General features: G+C 44.8%; 1 protein-coding gene across 1 annotated transcript in view; it reads left to right on the forward strand.

Moving 5' to 3' along the window:
- LOC124619532 overlaps positions 1 to 14,107 on the forward strand; it is a 546,912-nt gene that overhangs the window by 97,632 nt on the left and 435,173 nt on the right. The gene's annotated exons all lie outside the window — the stretch shown is intronic.

The raw sequence follows: 14,107 nt of genomic DNA on the forward strand, positions 1-14,107 counted from the left end.
TCTACCTTTTCACCTGCATCTGTTCTATAAGCCTGTGGTTTCCATTAAAAGTAACAATTTCGTGCCTTTGGCGAAACAAGTAATTCAATTTGCGCTGTCACGAAGGCCTGACGAAGTACCCGGAAGACCAAAGAAGAGGTTAAAATCCGAGCGCACAAACTCGTCTTATGTTCCGAAAGTTTGTCGGTATTGTTACGTCAAGAACAGAAAGGAACGTTGTTTATCTTAGTAATACCAGGTTTACTATCGCGAAGTTTGGTGTAACGGCAGCGGAAAGTAAAGAGCAGAAGTTTGCGAACAGCGAAGCGCTATTCATCCATCTCTGCGCGGCGCAACACGGCGATGATACCATTAGGTAAAGTAGTTGGTTTATATCTGGCCGGCGATCAGCGCCCGCCGTAGCTTAGGCGATATCGCGGGGTTGCTCAAATTACGCTCGCCTAATTCTGTTTAGCTGCGGGGCTCCGGATGGCGGTGTGCGTGGCGGAGGAGGGAGGAGGTAAGCGCTCGCCGGCGCCAAGTTTTCGGCTGCAGGTCGATATGCCGGCGGGTCGGAGCGCGGCCGGGCCAGGCCGGGGTTGGGCTTCGGGGGCGGTGGGTGTCGTTAGCGATAGCATCGGCGTCGCCTGTGGAATGCTGATAGCCGCGTCCATTACGCGCCGAGCACTGCTTTCACTGCGCTCGCACCTGCTGGAGGAGGGCTGTGCCGAGACGGGGCCGGCTGGAAAAAGGAGTGGAGAGACATTGGCGGTGCTCCGCGTCGCACCACGAGCTGCTGCCTGACTGGCTCGCATCATTCGTTATCCACTCACGTAAATTGATATTCTCACATCATGAAAAACAGATCCGATACTTACAAACTTTGCGACCTACTTCTGTTCCTTATACACTACTGGCCATTAAAATTGCTACACCAACAAGAAATGCATATGATAAACGGGTATTCATGGGACAAATATATTATACTAGAACATGTGATTACATTTTCACGCAATTTCGTTGCATAGATGCTGAGAAATCAGTACCCAGAACAACCACCTCTGGCCTTAAAAACGGCCTTGATACGTCTGGGCATTGTCATACAGAGCTTGGATGGCGTCTACTGGTACAGCTGCCCATGCAGCTTCAACACGATACCACAGTTCATCAAGAGTAGTGACTGACGTATAGTGACGAGCCAGTTGCTCGGCCACCATTGACCAGACGTTTTCAGTTGGTGAGAGATCTGGAGAATGTGCTAGCCAGGGCAGCAGTCGAGCATTTTCTGTATTCAGAAAGGCCCTAAGAAGACCTGCAACACGCGGTCGTGCATTATCCTGTAGGGTTTCGCAGGGATCGAATGAAGGGTAGAGCCACAGGGCGTAACACATCTGAAATGTAACGTCCACAGTTCAAAGTGCCGTCAAAGCGAACAAGAGGTGACCGAGACGTGTAACCAGTGGCACTCCATACCATCACGCCGGATGATATGCCAGTATGGCAATGGCGAATACAAGCTTCCAATGTGCGTTCACCGCGATGTCGCCAAACCCGGATGCGACCATGATGATGCTGTAAACAGAACCTGGATTCATCCGAAAAAATGACGTTTTGCCATTCGTGCACCCAGGTTCGTCGTTGAGTACACCATCGCAGGCGCTCCTGTTTGTGACGCAGCGTCAGTGGTAACCGCAGCCATGGTCTCCGAGCTGATAGTCCATGCTGCTGCAAACGCCGTCGAAATGTTCGTGCAGATGGTTGTTGTTTTGCAAACGTCCCCATCTGTTGACTCAGGAGTCGAGACGTGGCTGCACGATCCGTTACAGCCATGCAGATAAGATGCCTGTCATCTCGACTGCTAGTGATACGAGGCCGTTGGGATCCACCACGGCGTTCCGTATTACCCTCCTGAACCCACCGATTCCATATTCTGCTAACAGTCATTGGATCTCGACCAACGCGGGCAGCAATGTCGCGATACGATAAACCGCAATTGCGATAGGCTACAATCCGACCTTTATCAAAGTCGGAAACGTGATGGTACGCATTTCTCCTCCTTACACGAGGCATCATAACAACGTTTCACCAGGTAACGCCACCCGTCAACTGCTGTTCGTGTATGAGAAATCGGTTGGAAACTTTCCTCATGTCAACACGTTGTAGGTGTCGCCACCGGCGCCAACCTTGTGTGAATGCTCTGAAAAGCTAATCATTTGCATATCACAGCATCTTCTTCCGGTCGGTTACATTTCGCGTCTGTAGCACGTCATCTTCGTGGTGTAGCAGTTTTAATGACCAGTACTGTATACGTCAATGACCAATCTCTTAACATTTATTAAGCAGAATTGCTACTTTTTTGGAGATGACACTAGTCTTACAACAAACCCAATAAGCAACAGAAGAAACATTTGATATCTTTCAAAGAATTATTGAGTCTCCCTGTGAGAGTGGACTCACACTGAGTTTTGAGAAAACACACTACATATAGTCCTTGACAACAAACGGATTCGTACCAACGGTTCTTGTAGTAAATGAGCAGGAGTCAGTAAACAAGATAGAACAATCCAAATTTTTGGGTGTGCATATTGATGAAAACTTGAACTGGAGGAAATATATTACTGAGATGCAACCAATTTCGGTTACTTTTGCTCTCCGCTGACTGTGCGGCTTGTCCCGGAGGAGGTTCGAGTCCTCCCTCGGGCACGGGTGTGTGTGTTTGTTCTTAGGATAATTTAGGTTAATTAATGTGTAAGCTTAGGGACTGATGACCTTAGCAGTTAAGTCCCATAAGATTTCACACACATTTGAACATTTGCTCGCCGCATAACTGCTAATCTTTGATGCAAACGAATCAATCTTCTAACACTTTTTGGGTATTAGAACTCAGTAATGTCTTTTGGAATGATTATCTTGGGTAACTCGTTGCCTAGAAAGAATGTACGGATCGTACAAAAGCGAGCAGCAAGAATAATATGAGTTGGTCAGTAGCAGGCGTCTTGTTGCTACTGCCTCAAGGAGTTAGACATTCGAGCTCATCCTCAGAATATATATATATATATATATATATATATATATATATATATATTCTTTTATTTCCGTGCTTGTGCTGTGTGTACGTTGAACAGCAGGGCTGAAAGATCACGTCACTGTCTTACACTCTATTTAATCTGAGAACTTCATTCTTGGTCTTACTCTCTTGATTTCACACGATTATTCTGAGTTTATATATATATATTGTTGACGGAGCCACTGCCACACCTCTGCTTGCTTCGTCACTGTCCATGTGAAGTCGTCTTTCGTTTTCTTTGGGAACAGATAAAACCCGGATTGGACCAAGTCGGGACTGTGTGGAGAATGATCCATGGCAGTGAATCCAAGGCAGTGGAACGTTGCCGATGTGGCAGCGCTCGTGTGTTGTCTGGCATCGTCGTGATGAAGAAGAATGTGCTCCATGTGTGGACAAACTCTCCGAATTCGAAACTCGATTACTCAAACAGCGACAGACTTAACACGCTACAATTCTGATCCTCTACGAGGAGAGGGCTGCAAATACACTGATGAGCCAAAACGTTATGACAACCACTCACCGCGTGATTGAATGTCTCCTGGTGATGTTGTGGGTACGTGACGCAGAAAGGAAAAGAAATTTAAGCGGAAGAGAGACTAATGGGCAGTCACTATTGCGAAAATACGGGGCGCAAATGCGGGAATCCATTGATGTATGTGGTTTTAACAAATTACACGTTGTTGCGGCGCTGCGGCTGGAAACAAGAATCTCTGAAACGGCGAATCTCGTCTGTTGCTTCTGTAGTACTGTCGCGAGCGCCTCTGGAAAGTGGTTGAAGGATGGTGGAATAGCTCGTTGACCGTATGGTACTGAACTTCCACGTCTCGTCACAAAACATAAGGGTCGGAGGATCACTAACTGTGTAATCAAGGAGAGGCAGCGATTTGTGACAGATCTGACGGCAGAGTACAATGCTGGTGCAAGTAAAAGAATTACGGAGCAAACAGTTCGAACGCCATTGTTAACCATGGAGCTCCACATCAATTCCCGCTAAATGTTCCTATGTTGACCCAAGAACATCATATCGTTTATGATTGCAGTAGGCATAGCATCACTGAGTTTCCGCATTGAATCAATAGAAAAGTGTTGCCTCTCGAATGAATCGCATTTCTTGTTATACCAGGTCGATGGTTGGGTCTCTGCTCGACATATTCAGGTGAATGGCTGCTTGAATCCTGCACCGCGCCACCGATGGAGGATGATGAGAGCAGAATATGCTGTAGGGTGCACTGAGTTGGGCTTTGTGGGACCTAAGGTAGAACTCGAGAATACCGTGACAACAGGGAACTACGTGAACATTATTGCAGACTGTCTCAAGGCTCTGGGCACTATGGGACTTAACATCTATGGTCATCAGTCCCCTAGAACTTAGAACTACTTAAACCTAACTAACCTAAGGACAGCACACAACACCCAGCCATCACGAGGCAGAGAAAATCCCTGACCCCGCCGGGAATCGAACCCGGAAACCCGGGCGTGAGAAGCGAGAACGCTACCGCACGACCACGAGATTAATGCAGACCACCTGCATCCCTTCAATGCTGAAGTTTTCCCCGATGGCGATGACATTTTCTAGCAGGATAAATCTCCCAGAACTGCACTGCAGTGGTTTGAGGAGCATGATAAAGAACTCACACTGACGTCAGCCAGTAAATGTCCCAGATGTGTTCTAATTGGAATGCAAATCGGGCGCCAGCTGCGTGCCCGCAAACCATCGCCCCGTAATTTGCAGGAATTTAGTGACCCGTGGGTCATTTGGTGCCACATACTTCTGGAAATCTATCAAGGACTTATAGAATCAATGCCAAGCGAAATCGCTGATGTATTTGAAAAGTGGACCAACATGCTGTCAAACAGGTGGTATAATTTTTAAGCTCATTGTATGTGGACAAGAAGAATGAAGGTGCAGAATGTTAATAACAGATTAGTAACAGATTAATAACGTTTGTTTCGTTCAATAATCTTTAAGAGTTTTCACATTAAAAAAATCGGAGGCATTACTTTTGAGCACTCTCTTGTATATTCGCTAACGAAGTTCGTCATAAATAATACATCACAATTTGAAAAGAATTTCTGAATGACCAGAAACCACCAATTTACTGAAATTAATTGTGTGTATAGCCTGTGAACTGACTCGCCCCACACCATTTAGATAGAGTAAATCATACAAATAATCCATGGAACATTAACGTATTTAGTGTGCATCACGTAACGGGTTCTAAATGATTAAAATTACATTGAATTTGGAACATAAAATCCATCATCAAGTTCAGTAGGGCAAGTGACCTCAACACGCACGAATACACTCCGGAACTCATTGTAGCGTGGAAGCAAACAGACTCAGAATGTCATCTTGAGGAATTTCTTGACATACTTGAAACATACACCATCAGTTCATGAAGTCTGTTGGCTAGAGGCTTGTATCAAACTACACGTTTTCCCATTACATCCCAAACGTGCTGTGGAGATGACAAATAAGTTGAAATGGTGCAAATGGCTCTGACCACTATTGGACGTAACTTCTGAGGTCATCAGTCCCCTAGAACTTAGAACTACTTAAACCTAACTAACCTAAGGACATCACACACATCCATGCCCAAGGCAGGATTCGAAACTGCGACCGAAGCGGTCGCGCGGTTCCAGACTGTAGCGCCTAGAACCGCGACAAATAATTGGACCGGATCTGTTGGTCAGGATGAGAACATTTCTCAATGTATCTGACGACCCCATAACCAAAGGTTTCTATACCGACACCCAACCCTGCTCTGCAAGTTGAAAACTTCTTGGTATCTGATGACTGCAGAAAGAGAAATGGCGTGAAAAAATAGCGATTTAAATGGTTGTATTCACAAAATATTCGATAATGCGTTTTTGAACTGTGGGGGGTGGGGGGCAGGGGTCTTGCATTAACGTGTTGGAACAATATATATGGTGTCCAGGTCATTAAGGAGACGATAACAGGATTTCCGATTCTGGCCACATACTGGCGAACATTTAGTCTCCCGATTACAAAGTCAGTCTTGTTCTCGTATCCAATAGCTCAGCATATTATGATTCCAGAAGTTGGAGAGATACACGTCTCTAGATTAACGGCTCCCTCTAAGTTTTAACCAGTACATCCCACAGGCATGGAAATACTGCAGTATCAGCTCGGTAGCATTCGGTCAAAGTATTGGTGGAACGATTTCATATATATATGGTATATTAGTATGGTAAGAAAAGATTTTATTTGCAGAATCAGCGTGGAAGTGAACACTGACAAGAAGAATGTATGGGCTGATAGCACATGTACTAAGATATCTGTGAATTCTAGGGCTGTTTCGAAGGTGAAGTCCGGTAGGTCTCGCAATGGAAACGACATGAAAATTCGATGAAGCTTTGCACAGATGTTTTGGGCTATGTCTCTAGTATGCCTGTCGATCGCGTCACGTCACTCTCTTCAGTTCTGAGCACACAATGAGCACGTGAATTGAACAATAGTCTCTCCCGCTGAGTATGGGTGTCCATGGCCATGTTTCGCCTGATTTCATGCATCACATGTTACGTAAATGTCGTGCATTTCCTCCCTCATGGCAACTTTCGGCCGCACACCACAGGGACAATAAGAATGCCCCTGCAGGGTTTTCGACGGTAGGTGTTTCATCAATCACGAAATAGCCCGGACTTGGCTCCCTCTGATACTCATCTCTGGTCACATGAACCACTGGCTAGGCAGATATTTTGGCACAGAAAATGAACTGCTGACTAGCGTAGAGAAGTGGCGGAAATCACAGGCGACTGCCTCCTGTGACGGGGGTATTGAAAAGTTGGTACAACGCTACGGCAAACGTGTAAGTCGGAGCGGCGATCATCTAGAGCAGTTGCTGGAAGGTGTAGCAAACTGTTGCAAATAAAACATTGCTGAGCTTGAGTATGGTATCCATTTCGCAACCAATGGGACCTTACTTTCCGAATAGCCCTCGTACCTTCCTGCCCCTCTAGGGTGCTGCAGAGGGTAACACTGCAGAGGATCACAGACATTGAAATATATGCAGGAGGTCTGGTGTAAGACCTACTCTGAGATGAAAATATCTGCACATGAGAAGAAGCCGTGCAGGGACACATCAACCTTATCTACATTTATACTCCGCAAGGCATCCAACGGTGTGTGGCGGAGGGCACTTCACGTGCCACTATCGTTACCTCCCTTTCCTGTTCCAGTCGCGTATGGTTCGCGGGAAGAACGACTGCCGGAAAGCCTCCGTGCGCGCTCGAATCTCTCTAATTTTACATTCGTGATCTCCTCGGGAGGTATAAGTAGGGGGAAGCAATATATTCGATACCTCATTCAGAAACGCACCCTCTCGAAACCTGGACAGCAAGCTACACCGCAATGCTGAGCGCCTCTCTTGCAGAGTCTGACACTTGAGTTTACTAAACATCTCCGTAAGGCTATCACGCTTACCAAATAACCCTGTGACGAAACGTGCCGCTCTTCTTTAGATCTTCTCTATCTCCTCTGTCAACCTGACCTGGTAAGGATCCCACACTGATGAGCAATACTGAAGTATAGGTCGAACGAGTGTTTTGTAAGCCACCTCCTTTGTTGATGGACTACATTTTCTAAGGACTCTCCCAATGAATCTCAACCTGGCACCCGCCTTACCAACAATTAATTTCATATGATCGTTCCACTTCAAATCGTTCCGTACGCATACTCCCAGACATTTTACAGAAGTAACTGCTACCAGTGTTTGTTCCGCTACCATATAACCATACAATAAAGGATCCTTCTTTCTGTGTTTTCGCAATAAATTACATTTGTCTACGTTAAGGGTCAGTTGCCACTGCCAGCACCAAGTCCCTATCCACTGCAGATCTTCCTGCATTTCGCTGCAGTTTTCTAATGCTGCAACTTCTCTGTATGCTACAGCATCATCTGCGGAAAGCCGCATGGAACTTCCGACACTATCTACTAGGTCATTTATATATATTGTGAAAAGCAATGGTCCCATAACACTCCCCTGTGGCACGCCAGAGGTTACTTTAACGTCTGTAGACGTCTCTCCATTGATAACAACATGCTGTGTTCTGTTTGCTAAAAACTCTTGAATCCAGCCACACAGCTGGTCTGATATTCCGTAGGCTCTTACTTTGTTTATCAGGCGACAGTGCGGAACTGTATCGAACGCCTTCCGGAAGTCAAGAAAAATAGCATCTACCTGGGAGCCTGTATCTAATATTTTCTGGGTCTCATGAACAAATAAAGCGAGTTGGGTCTCACACGATCGCTGTTTCCGGAATCCATGTTGATTCCTACAGAGTAGATTCCGGGTTTCCAGAAATGACATGATTCGCGAGCAAAAATCATGGAGTTTAATATTTCAGCTTTATGTGTGTCATCCTCTGTTTTGGTGCCATTATCATCCCAGAGTGTCTGGATATACTGTTTCGATCCACTTACTGGTTTAACGTAAGACCAGAATTTCCTAGGATTTTCTGTCAAGTCGGTACATAGAATTTTACTTTCGAATTCTCTGAACGCTTCACGCAAGTCCCAAGACTTCATTGGGGTACCGTGCAAGAACAGCTGGCTTCCAGTAGCTTGCAGGCGGCACCATTGTCCAGCCTGGTTTAAGGATCAGTGATTTTCCAACGGTGCAGTTGTTTCCCTGTCGAAATTGTGAAGCTTTTTGACACGAAGCACCATTTTTATTCTGTAGCCTCAGTAGCATGAGAAAGAAATGACCGATGGAATAGTCTGCATGCTGCTTGTGTTTGACTGGCCGAAAGGCATGGACATTAAAAAAATTCGCGGAGGAGCCCTAGATGTTCGAGAAAAGAAGAAGTGGCAAGCCTAGTCCTGAGTACAGTACGCAAATATGGAACTCAGTGGGGCGAAAGTTATGTGTTAAATTGTAATGAAGTGTAAAAGTGGGTTTCCTGCTCCCGTCGAACATGGGTGCAGGTGAGAAAGGGGGTGAGGAGGGGCTTTGGGATGGAGGAGGAGAGGGGACAGGGATTGAGCGGTTAGTTGTGATACGACTTAGTCATTTTCGGCCATTCGGAACGAATTAATGAGCGTCTATGCACTCGATAAGTGGAGGTTTCGCATCACAGCCGTGGCAGATCGCAAGAAGCCACGGAAGCTCTGAAGACCAAATAGAGGGAAAGTCCACCTGTTTTGACTCTAAACCATTGTGGTGTTGGAACATTACAAGACATGCGATCGGTCCTGCTTCGTAAAGTGCACAGATTCTCGCCAGATAACGGAAGTTAAGCAACGTCGCCAGTAGTAGGAAGAGTAACATCCCGGTCGGCTATTTTTCTTCTTGCCTTTGCTGCAAAGTGGTTGGAGGAGTGGTGGTGGTGCAAAACCCATGATCACGTCTTTGTGCCAGAGTCATGGATTAAATTCCTAACCTCTCCGCAGTATTTCATGAAGAGAGGGCATGTGACCTGTTCGTCGGCTTGGGATGCTATGCTCAGCGACGCCCTCGATGCTATTCGGTAGGATTACGCCATATGCCGGCTTCGTCTCCCTTCTCTCATCATCAATCAACACAACATGACACCACACTACACACACACACACACATTTCCTACGCTTACCAGATACACTTAAACACGCAGATTTACGAAAGAAAGATGCCACTGTGCAATAAGGTTAGGAAAAACCTTTCCAAACAGTAGGCTGTACATGTCCTTAGGGATTTTCCAGCCAACCATGCTGTACAGCGTTGCATATTAAAACTCAATGTCATGAATATACTAGAGTCGTAGGTAAATATTTTTTTCGTTTTTACAGTTCATTTGCTAAATCAATATTTAATTAAATTTTGTAACGAAATGCAAACGTTCATGCGGATGTATTGTGGCTGATTCGTTTTCTAAACTAATACAATTAGCCCACGTATAGAGATAATCGACAGAATAGCTGATATAAGGGTGTACAGGGAAAAGCGGGGTACTCACTTTATAGATGCAAGATGTTGAATTGCCAAAGTAAAAGAAGGTACGCGCTAGAGACTTTGGCACCAACCAAGAATCAGTTGAAGTAAGTAGCTCGTATGGTAGTAACATGGCTGTCAAAAGTATAGACGACTTACACGTCAGGTTTCGTAACAGATTTGCTGGTGCCGAACCGGACAGATGGATCGAAATCCGATCATGAGTGCTATGTGTGAGCAATTGCTGGAAGAAGCTGCAGGAACGACGAGAACAAAGACAACCGCCTCGACACAGTATCGTACAGCCTCTAGCCACAATATCGTTCTGAACTGTTATTACCTGGCACAGTATGCGTTGTCATGAAATGAGTATATGTGTAAGCTATGACAGTGTTACCGGTGAATGCCCATTTCATATAACATAAATTCGGTTCCTTTTTCCAAGTCTCAGTGAACTCCTATGAGGTAAAAATGATAAAGAGTCAAAATATTGGTGGACATTCATGTGATCTTTTGAAGCACGTTTAATTATATGCAGGACTCTAAATTATATGCTTTCAAGTAAATATTTGAATTTGCAACAGAATCGTAAATCTCTTTTAGTTTTTGTAAAAGAGATTAAGATACATCCGTAAACTGTGTTAAGAAAATATAATCTATTTTTATTTCTGTTACTGCTTATGCGTGCATTTACCTATGTAGCGTGAGCATTGTTACCGTACTTTTACAATGACGTATTCAGAGCACTATTAGAACCTATAAAACTATATATTCGATGCTGCAGTATCCGTGTTGCAATGTTCTTTCAGACGTGCATGTGTACTGATCAGCCAAAACATTATGACCAATGGGCACCGCGACCTTGGGTCCAACCTGATGAGGTAGCGGGCACGTGACGCGATAACAACAGTATACAAGCGGAGCAGACAAGGACGGGGGATCACCCTAGCAAAGATATGGCCTGCAAATGGAGAATCCATTGAGATAAGCGACTCTCGCAAAGGTCAGTTTCTTATAACGTAGAGCCTGTGAATGTGTATCTCGAAACCGACGAAGCTGGTCGAATTTTCACGTGTTACTGCCGTGACCATCTGCAGAAAGAGGTTGTAACGTATTACTATCTTTACGACGTTTCTCATCGAGCCATATACGTTATCTCGCATTTCTGGCTGCTTCTCTCACACAAATCATGGGAAAATTTCAGAAATTCAGGGTCGCCATGAGCCCAAGCCCTTCCTAACCATTTAGAAAAAACGGAGCTGGAAAATTATTAGTTTAATTACTTTAATAATTTAATTACGAGTATGCAAATTTCTTTAAGTAGCTAGATAAATAGCACTCCATCTCGGGCATGAAGCAACGTGATTAATTCAGGATTGGAAATCGGAGTAAGTGGGTAAGATCAACACCACAGAATTTATCATTCACGAAGATTATTTATTGTATCTAAGTATTTGGTTGCACATCCTAACTACACATAACTGATGCCCGACTAGAAATATTTAAGTAAGAATTACGTGAGAATGTAACAGAGCACAATTAAACTACAGCAAGAAGAAACACAGAAAACAGGGGTGGGAGGCAATGATACTATCATCTCCTTTGCATTCATACTATAAAAACATCTCAGTGGGATTCGCATTACGATTCTACGCATGCACTATTCCGGACGGAGGTTAAACCAGTGCTCGAGGTTGTCCGATAATTATTCAACATACTAACTGCGTCTGCTGCTTGCAAACGGCCGAACTAGAGAACGTGGCGCATTCTGAACCAAACTGTTGTGCTGCTTTGTAGAAAGCGCACGAAAGAACTGATATTCTTGCAGAAATTATAGCTCATTAAACAATCAAACTGTTAAAATAAAGCCTATTGCGGTGCCGTGGTGGACCGGAAGGGTCATTGATTACCAAACACGTGGCACAAAATCGACAAAAAAAGACAAAAGCAACTTCCAAAAAATATAAGATAAAAAATCATACTCGCTTCGACACAGTATCACACTCATGTACGGTTGAAGTGATCCTAACCAGCTTTTCCTAATCAGATTTACCGTTTGAAATTCTACTTTATCGTTGTTCAAAATGAGCAAAGTAACTTAGACACTTTTAACTCAAACACCCAAAAATCGCCTTTTTAAAGCAATATAATTATGGTACATTCGGAAAAATAACTCGCTTCAAGAGCTTCAGTTAAGCTGAAGTTCATAATTATTTCAACAGTTAAACATAACGGAGTCCTAACTCAACCTGCTTCCTATCACCTGAAACCTCCCTTAAGAGATATGATCCGTACTCACCATGCGATCACCGAAGAGTGTCGCATTCTCTTTCGAGATACCTAGCTCCCCGTGCAGCGGAAGTTACCAGAAGGGTAGCCCTCCGTCACCAACCTCACACACAAAAACAGCCTTCGACTAAGATGGGTAAACCTCTCTGTTCAGGTATTGGAAACCTAAGATGGTCATCCTGTACTCTCCTTCGAACGAGAAGCAACATCGTCTGCTCCCAGCAGACGATGACCAGTTCAGTGTTTCCCACGAAACAAAACCGAAATCCCACATTAAAACACACATATGATATTCAATAGGCCTTATTTGGGTGCTCAGTCTTTCTGGAAGAGTTCATGAATTGAGCTAAAATCAGGTAGTAAAGTGAATACGTTGTACCGAATTCGACAAGCGTGTTATGAGACGACTTCACAGAGAAGTTTCATGGTAGAAGGTCAGTAAAACTACCAGTAGCAGCTAAATGGCTGGAAGTTCACGACTCTTCACAGAGCGTGGGCTTCGGAGGCTTGTCTGCTCTCTAAAGTTGGATAGATGGTAGTCTGTGGCATCTCTACCGAACGAGCACAATGCTGGTACACACACAAGTGTTTCGGAGCACACCGTTCACCGTACATTGATGAACATCAAGCTCTTCAGCAGATCATCCCTAAGTGTTCACATGCTGACCGAACGACATAGTCAGTTATGATTGCTGTGGGCACGGAACCATGGGGGTTCGACCGTCCGTCAACGGAAAGGTCTGGGATTTCGCGGGATTCACATTTTTGGTATACTTAGTGGATGGCCGTCTCCACAAATGCCGTCGCCGATGTGAACAGCGCCTCGAAACGTGCAGCGTGCCACTGATGCAGACTGGTGGGAGCAGTATTGTGCTATAGGAGACACTCTCCTGCGCTTGCGTGGAATTTGTGGTAGTAATCGAAGACACGCTGACAACTGAGAACTACCTGCATTCCTTTACGTTTGATGCCTTCTCCGATGGCGATGTCGTCTTTAAGCAGTACAAATGTCCCTGTCTCGGGGACAGAACCGTGCTACAATGATTTGAGATGCATTATAGTGAACTCACATTGTTGTCTTGCTGACCACATTTGTCTGATGTAAACCATATGGAATCCATCTGGGTCATTATCGGATGACCTCGTACGCAAATCAGCGGCCAGTTATTACGCGAATTACATGACCTGTGCGAAGACATCTAATGCCGCATACCTCCACAAACGTACCAACAAACTGTCAGATCCCTGATATGCAGAATCAGTGAATTATTTCGTTTCAAAGACGGACAAACAACATGCTAAGCAGGTGGTCATAATGATTTGGCTCATTATGCGAAGGAACACTCACTGCGCTGGGTACAACCCTTACGAAATTGATTACAAGAGCGTATCTCGCAAGAAACATTGCATCGTATTTCTGAACACATAGGCAGTGCAGTATCGCATTTATCCATCAAACGTCAGTCAAGCTACTTTGATTTAAAATACCTCTCCTGTAGGGGAATATACATAAAGAATGTACGAGTGCAGGTTGTGGCCATATGATTGACGACATACGATAATTTGGATCTGGCTGTGGGTCATGCTCGCATAGTCTACTGGTGAGGCAACCGCTCGCGATTAGTGGGAATTTCGGGTTCGAGTTCCGATCTGGCACAAATTTTCATTGCCGTCATTCCATTGTACAGCTGATGGTTGTCAATATTCACTAAAACTATATATACATCCACATATACACGGCTACTCTGCAACTCACACTCAAGTGCCTGGCATCGGATTTATCGAACCAGCTTCACAATAAGTCTCTGTTACTCCAATCTCGAACAATGCTCGGAAAAAGCGG

This window comes from Schistocerca americana, chromosome 6 (genome assembly GCF_021461395.2).
Source record: "Schistocerca americana isolate TAMUIC-IGC-003095 chromosome 6, iqSchAmer2.1, whole genome shotgun sequence".
Taxonomy (NCBI): domain Eukaryota; kingdom Metazoa; phylum Arthropoda; class Insecta; order Orthoptera; family Acrididae; genus Schistocerca; species Schistocerca americana.